Genomic DNA, 26,349 nt, shown 5'->3' with positions numbered 1-26,349 from the left:
AATTACTTCATAGCTTCTCCTTTACTCTGGGTGTGTCATGTTGTTACATTGTGCAGTGTCCTTATTATCAGCCTGGACTTCGGTAACAACGTACCTCCAGGGAGTCCAGAGAGCAGATTTCCATTGGCTAACTGGTCACATACTGCAGCTCCCAGCTGAAATAATGCTGCAGATCAGCGAGGCAGTGAATGAAGAGAAAACCTGCATCTTACACAGTCCCTCTGCAGTATGACTCAGCCTATATCTCATTTGTAACCCAAATATTCTTCCAAAAATCCACAAAGCAGGATGGTAAGAACTCAGTCAGCCAGGGTAAACTACTGACTGCTGCATGGCTGAATCATCCAGCAAAAATTAAAAAGCAACATACATGTTTAAACTTTTGAAATCACATCATTTTTAGGACCACTAGTAATTTTTAGATGACCTTAAGATCTAGGCTTTCGGCATACTGTCCAAAAGCTGGGGTGTGACATGTACCTCTTTCTCATGGGCCTGAGTGGGTGAGAAGGTTTCAGGAATTCAGGGCTTTCATGAACCATGCATTTGAAAAGTCACCAAATCCCAATTCCTCATTTTTCTGAACAAGCAAGGCATTCTGAAGCAAATTTGGAGACATAAGGAAATGTCTAAGTGATTGATTTTGTATCTGTCACATTTCTTTTCAGTCATTTCAATTCTGCAACCAAATATCGACAACAACAATTTAAAAAGAAAAACGAATGCAGTGATTTGGCTAACCTTTACTGTAATAGCTCAACTCTTTTCTGGCATTATTTGGTGATTGGGTAAAGGATCGCCATTATTGTAGAATGGCATTCCCAGTGACACAGCATTATAAGGTACTCGGGGTGGTAATCATGCCTATGAAATTTAAATAGAACCAATGAACTTATTCATAGCTGCTCTGCGTCTCTTACTACTTCATGTAATTATGTTAAAAGCTATCATATCAAAGAATAGCATCATTTGTAGACAACAGTTCAATAATTAGCTTCTCTTGCTCCAAAGTTAACTATTCTTTCTATCTCTCTCATATTATTAAATGTCTGTCCCTTTCCTCTCTGCCCATCCTTCTTTTACTTTCATCTCCCAATTTTTTTTTTTACTAGATATTATTTTATGCTGGTTTAATTTCTTGAAACCCTTCTTAATACTTCTTACAAAATGAGGATGATCAATAAATTGTCTGCTTGCCAATTTTAAAAAAATGAAAGAGTTTCAAAATTGCAGAAAATAGCTGTTGAGGTGTACTGCCAGATGACAGAGTTCAGATGAGCGAATGCAAATCTATATACGGAGAAAGAAGTCTGTAGATGGATTTCTATATTCAGTGGAATTAGCTAAAGCTCTTACATCAATATTAAGTGTTGAATATGACCTTTTTTGAGGAATATTTTATGGAATGGACAGTTGACATTACTTTCCGTCGCATGGGTTACAAGGCAGTATACTTACCATAAGCATTAAAGGCTTTTGGAGAAGGAAATGGGTAGCCTCAGAGGATAACAGCTCTCAATATTCATGGCCAGAGGCCAGAATGTCAGAAAGAAAGTGATCACCTACTTTTTCAACAGTGACTACCCCGATGGGGAGGGAAGGCCTCTTTGGTATTCACTGTGCACAGGCAGAGTGCGGTTTGTTCTGGGTTTTTGTACTGGGCCTAGCTCTGTGCACACTCATTACAAGGTTATTACTATCATTATAGTGGACAATGCAATAATATTTTAAATGGGCCAAATTTGGATCCCAGCTACTCATGAGCTGCTTTTGCAGGCCTTAGGAAAAGTAGCTTATCAGTGCGGGGGAAATGGAATCTGGCCCACATCCCATTGCTTCCTCTACTACAAATCGAAAAGAACCTCTGTAAAGAATATCTGGTTCTCAGGAGCTCTGATGATAAGAGGTAGCCTTTGTGGATAACTCTTTGGGCATAACAGCAGAACTGGTTTGGGATAGAAATATGAAACAAGAGAAGTTAGTTCCCCAAGTTCTTCACTAACACTTTCTGATGCATTTCTCTGACATCCTGAATGTCTTTCTCTGACCCCTTTTCTCATGCACCACTTTTCGCCTTCTGAAGAAGAAAAAATTCACTTGAAGTCAACATTTGCCAAAGTATGTTTCCTGGGATAGTGATACATCAAAAAGTCCTATGATAAGAGGATTCTGGGAAAAGTCTTTCTATTTCTGAGAGTCACAGAGCACATGAACATGTTAGAGACTTTGAGTGCCTCCAAAGGAAAGTGACCTGTTTAATTGTGATGCATGACCCCCTTTTTAGGCATAAGATATAATACCTCTTAGAACTGTTATTGTTTTGGGAAATTAAAGTTTCAGATTTTAGAGGTCCCATAGAGAGACTAATGTTTAACTCTGAGAGTGTCTTTATGTGAAGTCGGTTGCCGTTCAAACCTATGCTATATCACCGAATATTTAAATGAGATAAGGAGTCTTTCAAAACCTTGTCTCCAAAAGCAGGCATTCTAGATGTAAACTTTTAAAAATCATAAAGAGATTTATTTCTTTGAAGATACCTTGCTTCTCATGTAGAAATAATTGTATCTGTTTAAAGGAAAACTCTTGGCATCATTGGGTAGAACTAATGTTCATGGTATTTTAACAATTATAACTCATAATAATAGTTCAGTGTATCAAACATGGCGTTATCTTCCCTAGCTTGGAGGTAGCTTCACCATCAGTTTGATGACTTCTAGAAACCAAAGCTAAATTTTAGGCATTATTTTGTATTTATTCCAAAAGTGTGAGCAACTAAGCCAATTAACTCTATTCAGGATATGTACCCTCTCAACTTCAAAATGGAAATTTCTTGTCAACCAGATTTCTGGTAACTTTCAGTCCTGATGAAATGGTTAGCCAATTGATTTTTAACCAGTTTAAAAACAGGATTCCAGCAAAACAGTTTGTGCATATATCCATCTGCACAAAGATGCCCCTGGCAATTATTAGCTTGATCTCCCTCTGCAGAATTCCTGGGGAAACATGATCTGCAGTCAACTAGCCCTTTTTGTTAATAATCACTCAGTGCTGCAGAAAGAAATCTCCCAGGCTTCTCCATCCTAGACTTTAGGCAGGTTGTGTGCAGGGAGTAAAGGCTCCTTGACCTTGTTTTTCTGCTTCCATTCCTCAGTCAAGGTGGCATTACTGGGGCGAGTTTGGGGGAAGTGGGCAGGCAGAAAATGATGCACAACCCTCCTCCCATAGCAGTGATTCTTTGTCCTGGCCAAGATGTAGTTCACAATTTTATGAGAAACTGACAATGCAGTCATTACACTGGGGCGTGTGTGAGGAGGCATGAGCCTTATGTGCATGCGACATGACCCTTTTGTAGTATTGATGCCAAAGAGTAGAGAGACTGAACATTGAGGAGTTCATTTTAGAATAGGATTTGCAGCTAAGAAGTCAAGCAAGAAACCTACATGGAATGACAAGTTTTATCTCTAATTTTTTTTTTTTTTCTTATCTTACACATAGACTAATGCCAGGAGCACTATCTAAGATCTAGAAGGTACTTTGGAAAGATAAAAGCTAAGGTTTCCCTTCATTTGTTTGGAAAGGCGTGACCTAAGACCAACAAAGTCAGAATTTCCAATATTTAGGATCTGTAAAAAGGAGCTGTGGTGGGCAACAGGGCACAGAAGAGGAAAAAAAAAAAAAAAAAGAAGGAAATATTAAAGACTAATTGAAAACATGCAGAAAAAACCCTCAGGCTTTCCAAATGAATTGGAGCATTTTAACTGGTCCCATGAATTTACAAAATGTTGAATAATACTGTATTAGAATTAAGTGTTACTCTAAGCTAGTTAAGGAAGTTTTTAAGCAAGTTTGAAATAACCACCACCTTTTTACAGTGTGACTTGAAAAGTCGGCCTTCAGCCTAGAGAGAATCGTAGAGTTCTGTCAAGGAGTAATCCTGTCGATTTACATGGTTGTGAAGACAGTAGGATAAGACCAGAGAGTCTATGTAAGAGAAGAAATACACATTCCGGTTCAAGATGTATTGATTCAGTATTGTTTCTCTTAGTGTAGAACTAGTTCAAGTTAGATTAACTCCTATATTAGGTAGTAAATCACTTCCTATGGTTTCCTGTCACCTTTGCTTGATTCTCATGCAGAATGCTGCCATAATCTTGGCTGATTCAAGTTTACTATACCTAAAACCTCGTTTCTTCATGAAATGTGCAAATTCATTGATTTTCCTAAACTTTCACTTTCATTAGGTCCCTCCTGTGTTTGGAAACCTACAGTCATTTCTAATTTCTTGTACCCAAATCAGTGCCCAGCGCAGCTATGAAGGGAGCTAAGTTAGTTTATTTCACTCTAGACCTGCCCATTTGCATCCTTCTGTCCTTGATACCACCTCTCCCCAACACCCTTTCAGTGTTCCCCTATGCCTTCTGCCCTGATTCATGACACTTAATCTAGATTTCTACTACTTTACTAGTGGAATTTACAACCTTCTAGAGGAGTCACTTTAAAACTAAACATACTACAAGTGGAAGGATTTCAGTTACCAGCCAGCAGGTAAAGGAAAATGTGAGGACCAAGTACACCGTCTAGTTTGTAAGGCAGCATGTTGTGTAAGGCTAATTACTTAATCTCTCTGTATTTCAGTTCCCTCATTAGTGAAATGGGGATTATGAAAGCCCTTATAGGGTTGTTATGAGGTGTAAATGACTTAGTATTTGTTAAATGCTTAGGAAATAAATAGTATGTAAGTGTTTAATCATTAAATAAAAATAGGCATCCAGATCTGTCAGGGTGTTAGAATGAAATGTGTTAAATTTAAACACTGAGTTCAGACTATGAAGTTTCACGATATGATTCCAATCCCTTCATCCATATGTACTTCCTACAACACCCTCTGCTATAGGCAGACTAGTCTATTAGCTCCTTCCTACACCTGAAATACACACCTGAACCTCATTCTCATGTTATGTACTCCCTTCACTTGGACTATTCCTTTCTCTCTCCACTACCTCATTAAATTTTACCGAACTTTCAAGTCCTAGATTCAGTTTTCTTCACAAATCAGCTCTCGTCAACTGGGGTCTACAATGGCTCTGTTTTTTCTGAAAAACAAAATTGCTTATGGTGTAAAGCATAATTCTTGTGATGCTAGATACGTAGAAAGTGCTTTTTATTTTTTTAAGTATAATTTCCACTTTATTGTCTTTCCAGGGGACAGTATTTCTTTAGTCTTTAAGGACTTAGCTCCTTGCATGGGCTTTGGTGGAGGTCATGGGGCAGCACCAGCAGGTCTAAGTTGGGGTGGAGGTGTTCGGGCCTTCCGGGCTTCCGGAGAACGATTCCTGACTACCTTGCTGTGAATGGCACAACTCACGCAGTAATGCAGTCTCACATACAGCTTGCGAAGCACATAGGCATCGAAAACACTCGCTTCGGAAATGTCCCTGACGGCTGCGGCCTCTACGATGTTCCGAATAATTAGGCTGCAAAAGAGCAGACATTCAAAATGATACCTTATTTCCCTGCTTGCCCAGGGGAGAACTGACCTCCTTTGTTCTCTCTTCTCCATAAAGGAGAGGCCCAGGCTAAATGACTACTCAGCCTGCTTGTCCTCCTTGGTTTACCTATTCAGGTGGACATGGTCTAATTGTGGAATGGCCCCTGTGTGTATACCTTTACAATTGTGATGACCAGCCCTCTTCACCCTGATATCGATTCCAAACTACTCTCAATGCACCAAGCATGCTTCCTTCCAAAAAAATGAGATTCTCAAGCAATATATAATTGAATGTTTCACTTTATTCCAAGTAGACACTCTCTTGCCACAAAAACAAGGAAATACAGAAGTGCATCCTTGCTCACGTTTTGATCTTTGGCTCATAGCTGCCACCGTGTTCAACAAATATTTACTGAGCATCTCTCGTGTGAGGACCTGAGCAGTGAGATGGGGCTGCAAAAGATGAATAAGAGAGCTCTTGCCTTCAAAGAGTTTTCTATAAACAATCATTCTATAGTTGTTGAAGCTCATTAAAATATAATGAAATTGCTGGTAAGAGATGTTTGGAAAACAGATACAAAGAAAATCAAAAGAAATTAAAGTTTTCTATGAATCCTAATAATTCTCCCAGGAGCAAGTTTAAAGAATGAAGGGAGAAATGTTTACCATCGTGTTAAGGTTTTCCTAATTCTGCTCTCTTTTTCAATTTAGGCAGAGTTCAGGTATCCAACCTAGGTCCGTAGTGATGCACTTAAAAAGACACGAAGAATTAAGGACTCCTATGTGATCTGGATTAGCAATCACAGCCAGTACTACCCTTGGGTATGGGAGAGAGGGCCCTTGCGTCACCCTGGGCTTTAGAGGGTCTTGCTCTAGCTCTCTCAGCTCATGCACTTCCCCTGAGCGGGAGGAGGTTTTGAGGCTAAGGCAACAAGCTCCCTTTTTATTGAGGGCTCCAGTTACCAGGATTCTGAAGTCCCCAACCACTGGTGTATATACTTCTAGGCCTGAGGGATGGCCAGTGGGGCATTGTTGGTATGGAATATGGTTGGAACTTAGCTGCATGCATTGGGATGTCCCAACAAGTACACTGGGGCTTCTAATAGTGTAGGAGAAAGTAGAGGTCAGAGAGAGAAAAAAAGGGGCAGGTCAGGGCCATGAGCTGTGGACCGACTCACATCCCTACACCGTCATGGTCTGTGGAACTTCCAGGAATTCAAGAACCCTAAATTCAGGTTTAGGTTTTTAGATCATTGTGAAGGTATATTTCTCAAGGTAAGAGGATAGGACATAATGTTACTTAACAGTTTGTTGGCTTGATTTATGACTTTTAAATATTAGACATTTCCTGTGTGTGTCTCCATATTTCTTCTTGTTCTCACCTCACAAAGTTTAGGAGTAGTCCTGGATACAGTCATTGGACACAGGAAATGGGTTTGACTCAAACTGCCATTCCTCAAGAAATCCAGGCTCTTTCTCCTGTTGAGCCTCCCCGTATTCTCCCTCACTTCTGAACTGTTTACACTCTCTGCCTGAATTTAGGAGAGTGGACTAGTTGTTTGGACCACTGGTTTGGTCTCTGCACTTGTCTTCTCTCTGAATGCTGTCTTACTACCTTCATATTTTTGTGTCCCTGATGTCTGATCCCAGGTGCATTCCACCTCCTTGCTTAAAAATCTCAGACTCAGATGAGATTTGTATGAGAGCTGGTTACATCCTCTGGGACTGGGATTAGCCAGTTGCCGGAAAGCTCAGTTGTTCTCTGTTTGTTACAGTGTATGATAAACCCTTTCTTAGTATGAAAAGAAAAAGAAAGAAAATAAAAGTTCTCAAAAAGAAAGTCGATTGTTTGTCTTGATGATAGATGTAAAGAAGTCAGAAAAAAAGTGAATGTACTTAGCCAAAAACTTTTGAAAGCATTAAAGCTTGAAGTGACAATATTGGTGATGGCTGAGATGTTTGACCTGCACAGGTCCACGGCACATGCAATCGCCATGTGCTGCAACCCTTGTGAATATCAAGGTCTACCATAAGTCAATTCTGTTAGACTCTAAAAATCTTAATAGTTTAAATATCTAAATATCTTAACAGCTTAGGTTAATTAATTGGTTTATTCTTTAATTCACTCACTGTACAAATATTCATCTAGTGTCTGTCCAAAAGACTAACTGGTATGTTCCAAAACAAGCCCATGATGGCTTTTCCATTATACATAGAAGTGCTTCACGTTACAGCTGTTATAGAAACATAAACTCCTCTTTCTACTCTTCCATACAACTAAACCTCCCTCTTAAACACTTACATGTCTTATTTTAACTATTTTTGATTGAAATATTTCTAAAGTATCCTCATTTCCTTAGAGTATACTAAATGTTCTTTAATCACTCATAAAGTCAATCACTCACTGTGTTTTAATTAATTCTGTGATGTACTCAGGAAATTTCAATGTATAGATGGCAGTCTGTTTGGTTTTTTTTATTTGTGCTTTATAATTTTTTAATCTACTCTTGTTCATCACTTCTATCAGTGTGCTTCCTCTAGTAGCTCTGCTCCTTTAATGTGCCTCTCACCTTTGGACTGGAAAACCACATTTGGTAAAATTCATTCTAAAATAGCAGCGAGTGTCTGACATGTTGTCGATAAAAATGGCATAACATTTAGTACACTAATTTTATAGCATTTCTTTTGACTACTTAAGACCAGTATTTCCTGTTTCTCAGGTGTATACAGAAAAGAACTTATTGGATGAATAGTTACTAGATAAATGAGATATTATTGAAATATACTATAATATATGTCACAAGATAACTGTCTAGTTTGGAAGAAGTGATTTTCTTAAAGAGGCAAATACAGCAAAACTAGTTTGATTTAACTGACTGATTATCAACCAGGTCAATTCACTCAATTGTCTGTGTGTGTGCATCTAGTGTTAAGCATTTATTTTTCCTACTAACCATCTGCAACTCAAACTCTGAAGTATCTGAGAAACCTGTAAAACACAAATATTAACATGGGCTAAGAGGTCAACCTCCAGTGTGATTTATGAGGGATTATGTTGGCTGACGCCCAGTGAAACTGTTGAAAACTATTTAAAAAAATAATAAAGCCTCTAGAAATTGTTATGAGTGAATAGCATGTGACAAAGCATCTATTCAATAATATCTACCAAATTTGGTAAGAAAAATGAGAATGTGTGATATTTGAACCAAAACTGGTCCCTATCTCCCCTATTCTTAGTTCAGTGAGATGGAGATTCCACTCCAGACTGGTGATGCCAAGAATACAGGATACTCTCTCTGCTCAGCACCCAGAGGAAAGGCTTTCTTCCTGGGAGGGGCAGGATTTCATAATTTTTCATCCTACTCCCAGTTTCTTATTGCTGAGGCTAAGTTCTAGGCCAGTGCAATTGAGAAGTAGGGACTCTTTCTTATGCCCAGCCTCCACCGTGAAAAGGAGGCTCCACTGAGACCATGATCACTCCTTCCCTGGCTCATGAGGCCATGGTTCCACACCAGAAAAGGCCAGCTGAAAGAATCTCATATTTCTTCCCCCTCCTTCATGGCATTCTTGGTTCTTAGAATGAAGGTGACCTCAGAGAGAAACTTGCAATATTCCCTATATTCAAATCCATAGCCCTGGCTCAGAGATTTTTACCTGGGGAGAGAAGACAAGCCTGCCATAAAACAAATAGCTCTTCATCTCTTCCTAAGGAACTTTCTTTTGCAAACTAGAGTGAAGAAATTCAAGCCTAATAGCACTCTCAGAAACAGTAGAAGTGGTGAAAGGCAATTGAGAGGAGATTCAAGACACAGGCTAAACTGTAGGCCAACTAGTTTGCAGAAGAGAACCAGGGAGTAATAAAGCTGGAAGAGCCCTCCAATGATCAGAACAAAAATCAAACACTAACTTCAGAAAGTATTCATTCAAAGGAGCCAGAATTTGAATAGATTAGTTTGTAGAGCAATTTATACCCCAGGTATTATTAAATGCAATAGAGTAATCAGCTGTCAGTTAGTGGAGTTTACCTGCTGAATGTGGTCAGGGAAAGAAAGGGAGAGACTCCAACCAATGCCACTGTCATCCCTGGGTGACTGTGGGCATATCCAAACCTGTGCATCCTCAAGGAACAACATCAGAGGCTGAACACTGGAGGGGAGGTAGAGGAGATGACACTGAAATACTCTAATCAGTTGCTAAACAAATAAACAAGCAAATAACAATAACCCCAGCGGGATGTGGGGGGAGCAGTAGAAGACAGTACCCAGAATTTCTACAATATATTATCTAAAATGCCAACTTTCAACAAAAAATTATGAGTATGTAAAGAAATAGAAAATTATGACTCATATAAAGGAAACAATGAAAGCAACTGAAACTACTTGTGAGACAGATCAGATTCTGAATTTATGAGAAAAAGACTTTAGCCATTATAAATATGTTCATGGAATTAAGGGAAATCATGATGAAAGAAGTAAAGGAAGGTATGATTACAATATTGCCTCAAAAAGAGATTATCAGTAAAGAAGCAGAAATTTTTAAAATAAAGAATCAAAGAGAAATTACAGACTTCATTAGAGGGGCTTAATGGTAGATTTGTACTGGCAGAGAAAAGAATAAGTGATTTTGAAGATAGATTGATAGAGATTATGCAAGCTGAAAAACAGAGAGAAAAAAGAATTGAAAAAAATAAAGAGCATCTCAGAGAAATGTGGAACATCTTTAAGCACACCAATGTACACATAATGGAGGTATCAGATGGAGAGAGAGAAAGGAATAGAAAAAATATTAGAAGAAATAGTGATTGAAAACTGAAGTGCTTATGCTGATATCAGAAAAAAATAGACTTTAAAACAAAAATATTACTAGAAATAGAGATATTCTATAGTGATAAAAGAGTCACTCCATTAAAAAAGATATAATAATTATAAATATATATGCTATCTAACAACGGAACACCAAAATGCAAAATAGTTGGAGACTTCCATACCCAACTTTCAGTAATGGAAAGAACAAACAGAAGATCAACAAAAGAAATAGAAGACTTGAACACTGTAAACCAACTAGACCTAATAGACACCTATAGAACACCAACCCTAACAACAACAGAATATATGTCATCCCAAATGCACACAGAACATTCTCCAGGATAAACTAGCAATAAATCAAACATCAGTAAATTTAGAAGGATAGAAATAATACAAAGTATGTTCTACAACCACAATGTAATAAAATTAGAAATCAATAGCAGGAAAAGATTTTGCAAACTCACAAAATGTGGAAATTGTACAACACTCTCCTAAACAACCAATGAATTGAAGAAGAAATCAGAAGGGAAATTAGAAAATACCTTGAGAGTAGTGAAAATGAAGATATAGCATATGAAAACATATGGGATGCAGCTAAAGCAGGGCATGGAGGGAAATATTTAGCTGTTGTAAATGTCTATATTAAGAAAGAAGAAATACATCAGATGAATATCATAGTTTTCCATCCTCAGACACTGAAAAGAGAAAATTGAACCAAAAGAAAGCAGAAGGAATGAAATAAGAAAGAAAACAGCAAAAAGTAATGAAATAAAGGCTAGGAAAAATAGAGAAAATTGATAAAACCAAAGCTGGTTCTTTTAAAAGATAAAAAAATAAAAATTAAAAATTACAAACATTTAGATAGATTGCCAAGAACAAAAGAGATAAGAATCAAATTATTAGAAATGAAAGAGAAGACATTACTACTGACCCTACAGAAATTTAAAAAGGATTACAAAGAACTACTATTAACAATTGTACAGGACTTCCCTGGTGGCGCAGTGATTAGGAATCTGCCTGCCAATGCAGGGGACACAGGGTCGAGCCCTGGTCCGGGAAGATTCCCACATGCAGCGGAGCAGCTAAGCCCATGCGCCACAACTACTGAGACTGCACTCTAGAGCCCGCGAGCCACAGCTACTGAGCCAATGTGCCACAACTACTGAAGTCCATGCACCTAGAGCCCGTGCACTGCAACGAAGAGTAGACCCCGCTTGCTGCAACTAGAGAAAGCCTGCACGCAGCAACAAAGACCCAGTGCAGCCAAAAATAAGTAAATTAATTAATTAATTAAAATAAAACAAAACAATTGTACACCAACAAATTAGATGAATTGGACAGATTCCTAAAAAAGACACACCAAAACTGACTTAAGAAATAGACAATATGAATAGATTTATAACAAATGAGATATTAAAGCAGTAATCAAAAACCTACCCACAAAGAAAAACTCAGGCCCAGACGGCTTCACCACTACATTCTACCAAACATTTAAAGAATTAATGCCAATTTTTCATAACCTCATTCAAAAAGTAAAGAGGAGAGAATACTTCCCAACTCATTCTACAATTACCAAATGACTCAGAAATTCCATTCCCAAATATGTGAAATTAAAACATGTTCACACTGAAACTTATACATGAATGTCTATAGCAGCATCATTCATGATAGCCAAAATGTGGAAACACCCCAAGTGCCCATCAATGGACAAATGGATGAACAAAATTTAGTATATTTATACAATGGCGTATTACTATAAAAAGGAATGAATAAATGATATTTGCTATAATATGGATGAACCTTGAAAACTATATGCTAAGTGAAAGAAGCAAGTCACAAAAGACCACATGTTATATCATTCAGTTCATCTAAAAGTCCAGAACAGGGAAATCTATAGAAAGTTTCTTAGTGATGGGAGAATGAGGCATAGGAATTGGTAGCTAAATGGTATAGGGTTTCTTTTTGAGGTGATAAAAAATACTGAAATTGACTGTGGTGTTGGTTGCACGTGTTTGTGAATATACCAAAACCCACTGAATTGTACACACAGTAACAAAAACAACTGATAAATCGACCACATATAATTTTTAAATATCTGTATTATGAAAGAAGCCAAATACAAAGTTAAAAGCAACCAAGCTGAAGAGGTATTTTAAAAATTTAATAGAAATCAAAGTTTATTATTAACAATCTATAACTTCTGCAATTTAATAAAAAAGACAAATGAGCAGAGAACTGAAATGGCATTTGACAGGAGAAGAAATCTGAATGTAGGTCTTATGAAAAGAATCTCAGCTTCAACAGGTAATCCTGAAATGTAAATATTAAATAATGAGACAATTTCACACTCCTGAGACCAAGAAAAGTAAAAGGCCTAAGAGCATCTATGTTGGCAATAAAGTAGAGAAACAGGAACTCTCATTTAATCTAGTGGGCATACAAGCATACACGCTGGTACAATAATTTGGAAAGCCACTTGACCAAATCTCATGCCCTACACTAAGTGACAGTATACCCTAGTTATATTCCCTAAAATAAGTCAAGCACATGAACTAAAGGAGACATATATAAGAATGTTCATTGTAGCACTGTTTCTTACTTTAGAAATCTAGAAACAATACAAATGTCCATGAACAGGAAATTCATGGTATATTTATCATGGGGCACTAGACAACAGTTAAAATGAGGAACAAGGGTATATATGCCAATGAAGATAAACTTTTAAAAACACATTGAATAAAATCAAGGCAATTGCCAAATGATACATATTTAAATAAACTATAAACCATTCAAAAATAATAGTCTATAAATATAAGCACAAAAGTAAATATAAGTCCACAAGCAAAAGCACAAAAACACATGGGATTGATAAACATTGAGTTAATAATTATTGTCATCACAGCAGAGAAAGTCAGTGAAATAGGATTGGAAAGGTGTTTACAGTGAGAATATTATTTTTTAAAGTCCAAAGTAAATGTTCCATAATGTTAGGATTTAATGGAAAGGCGAGGTGAAAAGGCAGTATAGGATGGAATCATGGGCACAGGTTCTGAACCAGAATGCTTTGGTTCAAATTTTCCCCCTGCAACCTACAATCTGTGTGACTTTATGCAAAGTATTTAACAACTCCATGCTCACTCAGAAAATGTGGAATGGTAATAACAGTAGCACATCATAGGGGTGTTCTGAGAATATGATGAGTCAATATATGTAAAAATTCATAGAAGAATGCTTGGCATGTAGTGAGTGTTTAATATTTTTATTTGTTAAAACTGCATAATTAAGTCTCAATATTTATTTTTCTATTCTGCTTTCTGTGTGTTTGAATTATCTCATAATAAAAATACTATTATTTTAAAAATTATACCAGACTTTAATGGGAAGAAAAGGCAAAGAGGAGCTATCCACAGGGACACATTTGATATAAGCTGAACAATCCCTGCTATATAATTCAGATTTTTTTAATTTCTAAAAAATAAAATTAATTACGGCGTAAATATTCTAACAATTAAGGCAAATAGCCACTTAGTGAGTTAAAAAGTATTTGTTAAATGTCTTTTTTCCAGCTCTACCTTAGGCAGCAGGCAAGTTAAAAAACATCAAGCAAGAGTCAACAGATTCCCTGCCCTTACTGACATACAGAATGTGTTCACAAAGGAAATAATCAGAGAACAAGGCAAAGAATTCCATAAATATCATATTTTATGACCCCATGTACTAGAGTAAGCCATTGAGAGAAAGGGCAGTTTGGCCCTTGGAGTAATCAGGGAAGTTGGTTGTTAATTGATTGGTTTGTTTCTTTTGTTTGTTTGAATTTAAGTGAAAATAGAATTTGTTTTTGAGGAAAGTGAGATTTCTATAAGCTGAGAAATCAGGAAGAGGGAGTGAAGGAAAGAGTGGTACAGCAGAGAATAAAAGCTCAGAAGCAAGATGAACTTGACCTGAAGGGGCGACTATCTGCTTGTTGGAAACAGTGAGTTTAACCCAGGGAGCAGGAGAGAATAGGAATAGGGGGTTAGATAAGCAAGGTGCATGCCATTAATATTAGAATTTTTCTTTATGACAGTTGAAGGGGAATTCTTCAAGAGTGACTTCTGATAGTTGATTCTGAGAAGGCTGTTACTAGGAAGTAGCTTTGGTTTGAATCTTCAAAGAGGAGAACCAGAAATTTTATTCTCTTATCGGCAGAGATAAGAAGCTATACCTTGAAGCTATACCTTGAACCATCAGATGAAGTAGAAGATATTTGGATGGATTTTCAACATGACAGAGTCTCCTTTAGAGCGAATACATATGTAACTAAACAAATTTAGTTTTGAAAACAATGGTATATATTTTAGGAGAGAAAAAGCAACTAGCTGTGAAACCTCTCACCACATCTTTTCTGGAGCTCACAGAGACAGCCCTAGGGCTGTCTTTACAACTACCCAACAAGCTCTTGAAAAAGAGCTTTTTCTGTGATTTAATAACACCATTTATAGGAAACAAAGCTTAACTTTTTTAATACTTGCTAAGAGGACGGAGGCAGAAGGATAAGGCAGTAGTCAGTGAACAATTCATTATCTTTGTGAAAACAAACATGTAAATAATCATTTAATTTCATGGATGTGGAGTGGGCAGGGGAGAAAGTAAATCCTTTTCAGAAGCTGGTGGCTGTAAAAACCCTCTCACTCTACCCTGTGGTCTCACTGACACAATGCTGCTAGAATGAAAATATTCTACCAATTCTAATAGACTGAAAATAAAAATAAACAGCTTAATTGCATGGTGGGTGTTTTGGAATGGCTTTCTGAATTGTAAAGTGCTCATCATATGTCTCTATTATTTCCACACTCCACAAGACTGCCTCGCTTGAAGTACCCAATGGAGTGAGATGGATGCAACAAATAGCCAGGAAGCATCATGTTTCGAACCCTAATATCTTTGTTCATTTCATCCCTGAGCAGGACAGTGAAATGATCAGCATTGTGGCAACAAAGTTGCCATATTTCTAGTCAGATGTCATGCCTAGCTCAAAACTTGCATTTCAAATCAGGAGATTAAGAAATATTGGTTGAAAAATATTCAATTAATCTTCTTTGGTTAACCAAGATGGGGAGTTTTAGGTTTCCGGATATGCTGTAAACTTTCAGTAGACAGAACCATATCTATCCAACTTGGTGGTATTCCATTCAAAGGGAAGACTAAGTAAAAGCTTTATGAAAACAGTGAAAATACGGTGTCATGTTCCTGAAATGAAATCATTTTGAAAATTCCTTTTCCCTAAAAGTCAACTGGTGGACTTTGTGATTCAATCAGGCAATGTCTTTTTGAGCTGTTTTGGTGTTGAAGCTATGGATGGGAGAGGGAGGGAGAGAGAGAGAGAGAGAGAGAGAGAGAGGGAGGGAGAGAGAGAGAGGGAGAAAGGGAGAGAGAGAAGGAGAAAAGGCAGAAGGGGGGGAGGAGGAGAAGAAGGAGGAGTTGGAGGGGAGGAGAAGAAAAAGAAGAAGGAAAAGAAAAAAGAGAGCAAAGGATAAAAGGAAAGAAAGGAATAAAAGATGGAAGGAAAGAAGGAATGAAGGAAGAAATGAAGTCTAGAACTTTTACAATTAAACAAATATGACTTTCAAAAGCTTTCTTTCAGGAGCTTATGGATATATCTGAACAAATTGATAATTGGAATTCCTCTTTGGAAACCATCATTTTATTTCTCATAAAAGAAAAACAGTCTTATCACATTGTATGCTGTTGTATAATAACAAAAATCTGTTATCCACCATGTTCATCAGTCTTTTTTTTTAAACATCTAATGCCTTTTTAAAAATTATATATTTATTTTTATCTTTGGCTGCGTCGGGTCTTACTTGCAGCACGCAGGATCTTCGTTGAGGCATGTGGGATCTTTCACTGCGGTGCACGGACTTCTCTCTAGTTGTGGCGTGCAGGTTTTCTCTCTCTAGTTGTGGCGTGCAGGCTCCAGAGCACATGGGCTCTGTAGTTTGCGGCACGCAGGCTCTCTAGCTGAGGCACAAGAGCTCAGTAGTTGTGGCGCGTGGGCTTAGTTGCCACGCGGCACGTGGGATCTTAGTTCTCAGGGATCGACCTGGGACCCCTGCATTGGAAGGTGAATTCTTTACCACTGGACCACCAGGGAAGTCCCCTGTTCATCAGTCTTAATTGTGAATTACTTTCTTTTTCTAAAACTCAATCTAGTCTGATCTTTTGAAGGGAGGCAGTGTAACAACATGGGGGTACACATGGAATTCTCGCCCTGTGTGCTGAAAAGGAAAACAAGTGGATCTACTGAGCAAGAAGGCCAAGGAGAGATGCAGGTGGAGGGACGTTCTCTCCTGGATTTCTGACAACTCTCCTTTTCCTGTTCCCTGAAGTCCCTTGAGTTCTAAGAGATACCTTTGTAGTTTTTCTTTTGTGTTATCCCAGGGGCAAAAGGTGTGACTAATCCTATTTCTCAGTTCATGGCACTCTCTTATAAGCTGATGTGAGGCCCCGTCTCATTTTATGAATGTATTTGTATATGTAAGAATGTAGGCAAAGCACATATTCATTTTATTCTTATTCTCTATTCCCCTTCTCCTTACTCCCATAACAACCACTGTTGTATAATTAGTACATACTTGAAGTTAAATTTAACATCGTAAAATATATGGCATTATTCTTTTCTGTGTGTATTTTTTGGTTTACATGAGTAGCATTGCGTTATAGCCTTAATTTTATATATAATTTTCTTTTGTCTCTGTGCTTTAAAGATCCATGCATGTTCCTATGTGTGTATCTATCCATTTGGTTCCTTCTAACTGCTGCATAGAGTACTTCTCTGTTAATTTTGGCCTATGTTGTTAGAAATAAGATTATACCTTGCATATTTAGAATAAGTTTCTGTCCATCTCTGCACTAAAAAATTTAGAGTGTTACAAGCTCTAAAGTGCTATAGAAAAGCATCGCTTAGTGGAGGAAGGTGGAAGTGTATTTACGTTGGAGTGTAAGCATGTGTGGAAGCCTCGCAGCCCCAGAACTTGGCCCTGTTCTTAGAGCATCTTCTTTTTTTTTTTTTTTCACACACACACACTGTATTTTATTTTTGCAAGAGATAAATAGACTGACACCAAGCATTGTAAATGGATGACCACAACAAAAGCAACAATGATTGCAATTACCAAACACGAAACACACTCATACTATGCTTAGAGCATCTTCTATCCATTCTCGACCTGTCCTGCTTCAAGAGTTCCAGGGAGCCTGCTGTGAGGCCAAGAGCTACTTTGGAGTGCTGGCTGCAGGATTAAGCCAATTCTTATGCAACTGACTCAGTTCTCAGTGGCCATTTCTTCTAAAAATTTTCTTTTGTGTGTGGGGGAGGGTGTGGGTCTTGGGGTAGGGGTGAGTTTGAGGTTTAAAGTTTAAACTAGAAATAAGATGATGTGGTCTGCTTGCTGTCTGTTTAGATAGGCTTTAAGACTAATTGGATTTACATGGAGGCCAGGCCAGAGAGTGGTAATTGATGACTTGTGTGCAGACAAGCATTTACCAGGTTGAATTGTCCAAATTGGTTTGTTAAAGCTCCAGGTTACATTCTTACACAAGAAAAACATTCAGTAAACATGAGACAAGTTTAGGAAAACTTAATAAAAAGAAACCTGTCTTACACTCAAAAAAAAAAAAAAAATGCATAGAGTTCCATAGTGTAAATCTGCTACATTTTGCATATCTACCTCCTTGGTATATAACTAGTCTTCCATTTTATACTACCACACATAAATCCCACAGTAAACATCACAGAACATGTCCCAATACGGAATTTTACTGTGCTGTATTACTGGATCATAGGTGTGAATACTTTATGACAAAGTACTGCTAAAGGGCTCACCAGAAAATTAGAATAGCTTCAGTATCATCAAGAGTAGACGATGCCTTCTTGTCTCCAACTTCACTAATATCTGGCATTACATAGCTCTAACTTTTGTAGATCTCATGGGTATTAAATTATATCATATTCCTTTTTGACTTTCACTTTTCTAATTACACACAAAAAAATTTGAACATCTTATCCTTTGGTTGCTACCATTCACTTTCATTATCCCTTCCAAAAATTGTATGTTCATATTCATTCCTTTTTTTCACAATTGGGTCATTTCTCTGTATCATTAATTTGCATAAATTCCTTACACAGGTAAGATAATTGTTCCCGTTTGCAGTATCTTCCTTACCTTTAAACTATTATTTCACTATGTAGTGTGTTTTAATGAGCAGATATTTATAATATTGAAGTAACCAAATTTAGTTGTTGTATAGAACAACTGTCAGGAAATACATTATTTTGTTGTGTAACAGTTGTTTCAGACAACAGAGAAAGAGAAAGCCAAAATAATTTGGGATTATAGAAACCTTAATTTAAATAATCAAGTAAGGTTATTACAAAAAAGTATAGTTACACTTGTACACATAGATTAGAAATTACTAAATGCAATATTAGTTAACTTTAGCTAATATGTAGTAAAAATAAAATGATCAATGGTTTATTAAAGGAAGTCAAGGATAGTTCAATATAAGATAATTTATAATTTATATATCAAAGGAGAAATATCACAGGATTTTAAAATAACAAAAAACCTACAGAAAACACATATTTAAAGGAAAGATTTAAATGAATTCACTTTAAGATTAGGAAGGAATAAAATACTCCCAGTATCTATTGTATAATATAGTACTGTAGGTTTTTAGAAACTCCATAAAGCAATAAAAGGACTATGAGGTATAAGGTTAGAAGAAAAAAAGCAACATTTCATTAATCTTTCTAGAAAATTAAACAAAATAAGGCATATTATTAAAAATGAGAAAATTCAATTAGGTTGCCTGACAGATGATTTCATCCCAGAACTAATAGTGGTGTTCATTGACTATATAAGAAATCACTTGGAAGAATGACAAAAAAATAAATAAGATTCAATTGACAATGCAAAGGAAAACTCTAAATTATTTGGATATTGACTTAGGAAGGAGAAAATTTTAAAAGTGTATTAAAGGACATAAAAGAAGAACCAATTTAAGTTCATTCCATCACCATAGGTGAGAAGGCCTAACTCTATAATGTTATTAATTCTGGTCAAATTATCTTATAATTTCAAAATAATTCTTATCAAAATATCAGCTGGATTTTTGGAGAAACTTGACAAATATTAGAAAATTAAATATAAAAATAAAAAATTAGTTCCTTAATAATAAGTCAACATTGAAAGAGAAAAGTAAAAAATGGGGACTTTCACACTAGATATTAGGACTTAAAAGCCATTGCAATATCCCCATATCCTCTCCCTCTTGCATCTCCCTCTCACCCTCCCTATCCCACCTCTCTAGGTGGTCACAAAGCACCGAGCTGTATACATATAGCTGATTCACTTTGTTATATAGCAGAAACTAACACAACACTTTAAAGCAATTATACTCCAATAAAGATGTTAACAAAAAAAAAAGTAGGAGAAAGAGGAAGCAGCAGAGAAATAGAGAAACTATAGTCAGATTGTTAGAAGGACTATGATGCTAGGAGGACAAGCAATATGGATGGATTTTTAAAACAAATGAACTGAAGTCAGAATGGATTGGTTTGACAGCACACCTGTAGACAATGCCTTAATAAAACAATAGAAATTTTTAAAAATTGCAATAAAAAATAGTTTTGTCGTCCTAAAGGAACAGACAAATATAATTATGGAACAGAATTCATTGTTCAGAGGCAGACTCATATATATGTGGGGATTTGATAATTATCTGAGGACCAACACAAATCAATGAATGTAGGACAACTGTGGAGTAGAAGGTCTTGGATATAATCCTCATCCTTTGGACTCCCGATTAATTAAAGAATATGCATTAAAGGTAAAACAAAGTTATTGGGAAAAAATGTAATATACTAACTTTGTCACCTGATATAGGGAAGAAACCTTAAAAATCCAAAAACTCAGACAGTAGGTTCAAAAATGGGCTCTTGTATCTTTGTAATAGTTTCCCTTTTAAACAAAACAAGCTTGAATGAGTTTCTGTTATGTTCACCGTTTTTATCCTATTATGTCTACTCTGAGGAGACAAGCATGTGTTACCTTCAAGAATATGCAGCATACTGAAATAGAATCTGAGGATCTTTAAAAAATGAGAATCACAAAATAAGTGCAGTATCACTGGAATGATATCTTAACTCTAAAAGAGACCATAAAGAAGAGAAATCCCTCATGTAGTTGTAGACCTTATTATACACTCATGTATGAACCGGTTAGAAAGTTATTCTCATTATTTTGTGACTACCCTTTTGGGACTTGGAGCAAAGAGTCTATAGTCAGGAGCAGGGCCTTGAACAATGCTGACCATATGACTGGGACTCTCTGTGCTTTCTGTGCCTGGATACCTGTTTCCTTCTTCAGCTTTGGGAATTTTTCAGCCATAATTTCATCAAAAATATTTCTATCGCTTTCTTTCCTATCCTCCTGGGACCCCTATGAATGTTACTACACTTGATGTCAACCTAGAAGTTCCTTAAACTATTCTCATTTTTTTTAAATTTGTTTTTCTTTTTGCTGTTCTGATTGGATGATTTCCATTATTCTATCTTCCAGATTGGCTTATGCGTTCTTCTGTATCACCTAACCTGCTGTTAATTCCCTCCGAAGTATTTTTCATTTCAGTTGTTGTATTCTTCAGCTCTGTTTCTTTTTTTATATTTTCTTGTTAAAATTCTTACTGTGTCCATCTATTCTTTCCCTCAGTTCAGTTAACATTATTACTATTGCTTTGAACTCTTTATCAGGTAAATTATTTATCTCTGTTTCATTAGGGTTTTTTCCCCAGGGTTTTCTCTTGTTCTTTCATTTGAAACATTTATCTTTCTTCTCATTTTATTTAACTTTCTCTTTTTCTATGAAATTAGGTGAAACAGTTGCCTGTCACAGTCTTGAAGGCATGTACTTGTGTGGGAGCATCCCTATTCAGTCCATGTGTGGTGGAAGAGCTGGATCTAAAGTGAGCAAGGGCCATATCTTTCACTGGGGGAATGCTGGCAGCCATGGCCTTGGTATAAGAGGCTAGACCAGAGCCAGGTGCAAACCAGGGCTTCTATGCTCAAGGCCATCATAATCCTATTGGGGGTGGGGCAGGACCCCAGGAGCTGGAACAGGAGTCCTGAGGGAGATGGGTTTCTCCTGGGTGTGATGGCAGTCTCCACCTTGGTTTGGGGCACAGCCAGGACCTGAGAGCTTGGGGCTCGGTGCTGGTTTCAATTTTTTCCACGTGTGTGCGCCTTGGTTAGAGGCTTGGTTGGTGCCAGAGGAGTTGGTGCCACACTATTGAGCTAGTTTCACTCCCTCCTGAACGTGTGCAATGATGCACGCACTGGCAATGGCTGCCTCTGCTCTGGTCAGAGGCAGGTCCAGAGCCCAAGTCAGCTCTGTTCCCTCCAAGTATGGGCACTCTCATTGGCAAAGGCAGCCTCCACCTTAGTGGGGAACATCGCTGGAGCAAGAGGGGCTAGAGCAGGAGGGCCACAGGGTGCGCTGGGGTGGTCCTGGCATCTGATCAGAGCCGCAGGCAGTTTTCAATCTGCTGCCCCCACGCTGTGACTTGAAGCAAGCAAGTCTGTGCACACGTTCTTCAAGAGCAGGATCTCAGATTCTAACAGCCCTCTGGTTACCCCCACTGGTTTGCAAACCACCTAAGGGGGGCTCATCTTCCTGGTGTTGGACCGTAGAGCTGGTGTGCCTGATATATGGATCAAACCCTATCCGCCCCAGGGAGGATCCCTGAGCGTGGGATATGCCCCTCCTCTTCTGTGTCCCCCACTAGGAGTACGTGTCCTGACCAGATCTCTTCTCCTCCCTTCTACCAGACTCCACGTAAATCTTTTTTACAGCCTGCCTGCTAATCCCCAGGTCAGTTTCAGTGAGAGCTGCTGTAGTTGCAATTTTGATGTGTTTGTGAGGGGAGGGGAGCCCAGTATCCTCCTACTCTGCCATCTTGATCTCTTTCCTCATCAGCTACTTTTTGATTCTTGCAATTCTTCAGAAAAAGAAGATTGTAATGGTGAGTCCTGAGGACAATCTAAGACTGCACCCTCCTGTAATACCTTAACTTTTTTTTTTTTTTTTTTTTGGCAGTGTGGCTTTTGGGATCTTAGCTCCCCAACCAGGGATCAAACCCAGTGAAAGCGCTGAGTCCTAACCACTAGACCGCCAGGGAATTCCCAATACCTGAACATTTTTATTCTTATTTTGAGTTGTTAAGCTTTATATATTAGTGCCAAAATGACAATTTTTTTTTTCTGTAGGCTCCAGAGTAGCATCTGACTTTTTTTTTTTAATTTTTATTTATTTATTTGTTTATTTATTTATGGCTGTGTTGGGTCTTCATTTCTGTGCGAGGGCTTTCTCTAGCTGCGGCAAGTGGGGGCCACTCTTCATCGCGGTGCGCGGGCCTCTCACTATCGCGGCCTCTCCTGCTGCGGAGCACAGGCTCCAGACGCGCAGGCTCAGTAGTTGTGGCTCACGGGCCGAGTTGCTCCGTGGCATGTGGGATCTTCCCAGACCAGGGCTCGAACCCGTGTCCCCTGCACTGGCAGGCAGACTCTCAACCACTGCGCCACCAGGGAAGCCCTGACTTTTTATTTGGGGACAGTAAGTCAAGTTTCTTGGGAAATGATTTCAGTTTTAAGGTGGATGCTTCCATATACAGGATTCCATATATGTTGACTGTGGAAGTGAAAGGGTCTCTTGAGTTGACCACCTTGGATATTAGCAAGGTGAGGAAGAAGCACTGTGCTTCTAGAGATGCTAGATGCTAGATGCAGGACCTATATCATCACTCAGTGTTTCTAACTTTTGAGGTTTACTTACTTGTTCCTGTGTTGCTTTGACAACCTCCAGTGACAAATAGGTTATGTATCCCAACTCATTCAGGTGGCTATTGTAAAAATACTCCAGATACACATAAATTTCCCCCGTGTGCAGTGAAAGTTTCCTTCTTCATTTAAGTCACTTTTTCATTGATTCAAAATTTTGCTGTCAGTCAGAATATATTTAATACCCACTTAAAGCCAATATTTCACATTCTGATTTCCAGAACAGCAAAAAAATGAAGCTTTTATAATATCTCATAGAACTTAAAATTTGGTATGATTTTGGATATTAATTCTTTCAACCATGGCTTGCTTTTCCAACTTTCTCCATCTTGGTTTTCTTCCCCTGGATTAAGTGCCCCTCTTAAAATATGGCACCCAGAACGGAACAGCATAGTCTGGATGTGGTCTGAGCTACAGAGAGTAGGAAAACTATTACTGGCTATAATTTAGAAAAAGGGCTTGTACAATACTAATGCAACCTATGAATGTGAATTTTTAAAGGCATCTGCCACATACTGATGGGTCTTATTAAAGTTGTGGTCAGCTAAGTCCTCCAGATCTTTTTCACATGAATTTCTGCCAAGCCAAGTTTCTCCATCCTGTACTTATACAGTTAATATTTGAACTTTTATGCAGAACATTGTATTTATCACTATTAAATTTCATCTTATTGGAATTTACTCAGAATTCCAGCCTGTCAGAACAATTTTGAATGTTGATTGTTATATGTAGTATCCTTTCCAGCTTTGTGCCATTCAGATTTCATAAGCTTCCTTTCTGTGTTGTCATCAAAATCATTGGTAAACAGGCTGAACAAGGCTGGGCCAAACAGGGAACAAGTGGTCATCCACTAGCTGAGGGAGGCTAAGATAAATTATTTGGGTCTGATTGTTAAATTCAGTTAACTCACTTTCACCCAGCTTGCATTTCATCATGTACATTACTTTTAGAGGAAATATTGTTGAATATTTTATTTAAACAAGCTGTTTCTGCAGATTTACCTTGATTGGCCAACTTTATATTATTCGGAGAAAAAAGAAGTTTATTTGTTCATTATTGCCTACTCTGTGCCAGGCATTATTGTATGTTAGAGAAGTACTGTAGACCATTATAAGGAATTTGACTTTAATTGCAATGAGAAACCATTAAAGAATTTACTAGGCATAATAAAATGATCTGAGCTTCAGGTTTAAAACATCACTTTGATACTATGTATAGAATAGATTATAGAAAAGCAAGAATGGAAATGGGGAGACCAGTTATGGGGCTATAGAGATTAACTGAAGGAACACTTACCTCTGGACCAGAAGATACGTTCTCCTGGTTCTGCCACTGATGGTATGAGTTTGGGAGAGACGTTCCAGCCAAATAGTCTGAGTTCCATTATCTATGAAATGAAGGATTAAAGGAGCTTTGTGAAATAACCTTGACAAAATTTGCCAGCTCTAACATTCCATACGTATGCAATTTAATCATCACTATATGATTTATTTACTGTCAAACCCAGAATGTTTCTTGACTCCATGACAGTGTGATCTTTCTTCAGTTTCTGAGGTATACACTGCTCCCTTATTTCAAAATTGAGACTTCCTCTGTTTTATGCGACGCTTCAAAAGTTGTGAGGACTAGACATTTGCAATAACATCTGCTAATTCTATGCCTGGGCCATGAGAGTGGAACTCACTTCAAGTAGCTATGTTCTTCTTTACTAATCCCTCACTTGGATGACACCCTCCATTTGACATTATTTAATTGTTTTCTCTCTGAAGACATTATTCCTTATTTAGAAGGCCATAGAAGATTAAGAGTTGAAGAGTTCTGCTTTCTTGTTATTGACTATATAGTTGGATTTATTATATGTTTATATCATTATAGATGCATTTGCTGCTGCTACAGCTATCATTGGGGTTAGACAGGGCACAAACCAAGTGGACAGATTTCAGCAAGAAGCACTTGAAGTAAACTTCTTGCTGCACAGGTCTACCCGTGGACCAGGAGCAGCCTCTCCATCTTCGGGAAGAAGGTCATCTTCTCCTGGGATGTATCATCATCACCTGCATCGGCAGCAACATATTGTCCCTGAAATCCATTAAATGTGTAGTATATCTCTGTCACTGAGCTAAAAGATTTATGTGCATTATCTCATTTTATAGGGCAGTTTATTCAGACATCCACTCATTCATTTGGTTACTATTTATGGTGCACCTCTGATGTACCAGATATCCAGTAAGCATTAGGATGTAGGGGTAAACCAAGCAATCGTATTTCCTGCTTCAAGTTATGTGTAGCCTAGAGAGAAAAATAAGCACTAAACAGGTGATCACGATGAAGTGGGTATCTTTTGAAAAATGCAAGGTCTTTCAGTGCTCAAAGGAGATGGACCTACTAAATGACTCCAAATTTTGCTGTTTTCTGAATATACCAGGCACTCTTCTGCTTGAGGGTTATTGATTTCCTGCTTCCATTACCTAAGGCTTTCTTCTTCTAAATGTCCATGTGGCTCACTCCTACATTTTATTCACTCAAATAATACCTTAATAAGCAGGAGCCTTTTCCTGCCATTCTACTTAATGACGCAACATTGCTCCCCATTGCTTTGTCTCGTTAGCCGCCTGATTTTTCTTCACAGAATTCATCAACCCCTGAAAGAATATGTATGTCTCCCCTCAACCTACATCTCTAATAAATAAGTTGAATGAGAACAGGGACTTTTATTCACTGTCATTTCTGGAGTACTGAGAACAATGCTTGGCACATATAGGTTCTTGATCAATAAATGTCAGTTCAATGATTAATTGCTTGAATGAATAAGTGAATGGATGAATTGTTATATGATAGTCTAGGCGAAAACCTCAAATTTGTCACGCCGTACCCTAGATCAGACAGGGACTAAGTAATTAAAAGAGAGAGAAGTGTCTCTGGCTCAGAAAATGGTCATTTCATATCTGTGTTGGAAGATGGTTGTGTAAGTCTAGGATTTCTGCACAAAGAGAAGAAATAATCTTGAGCAATCTTATAAAACAGACAACTGAGAGGTAGAATATGTGTTACAGATAAGTGTTGAGTTGATGAATGAATGTTTGCATTTATGAGTGAATGAGTACAATTCTGGTGTGTTTCCTTATGTAAGATTATGTGCAATATTCCCATTTCCCTATGTCCTGTGAACTTGCACCTCTTCT

This window comes from Balaenoptera musculus, chromosome 13 (genome assembly GCF_009873245.2).
Source record: "Balaenoptera musculus isolate JJ_BM4_2016_0621 chromosome 13, mBalMus1.pri.v3, whole genome shotgun sequence".
Taxonomy (NCBI): Eukaryota; Metazoa; Chordata; class Mammalia; order Artiodactyla; family Balaenopteridae; genus Balaenoptera; species Balaenoptera musculus.
Note: the sequence above shows the minus strand (reverse complement) of the source record.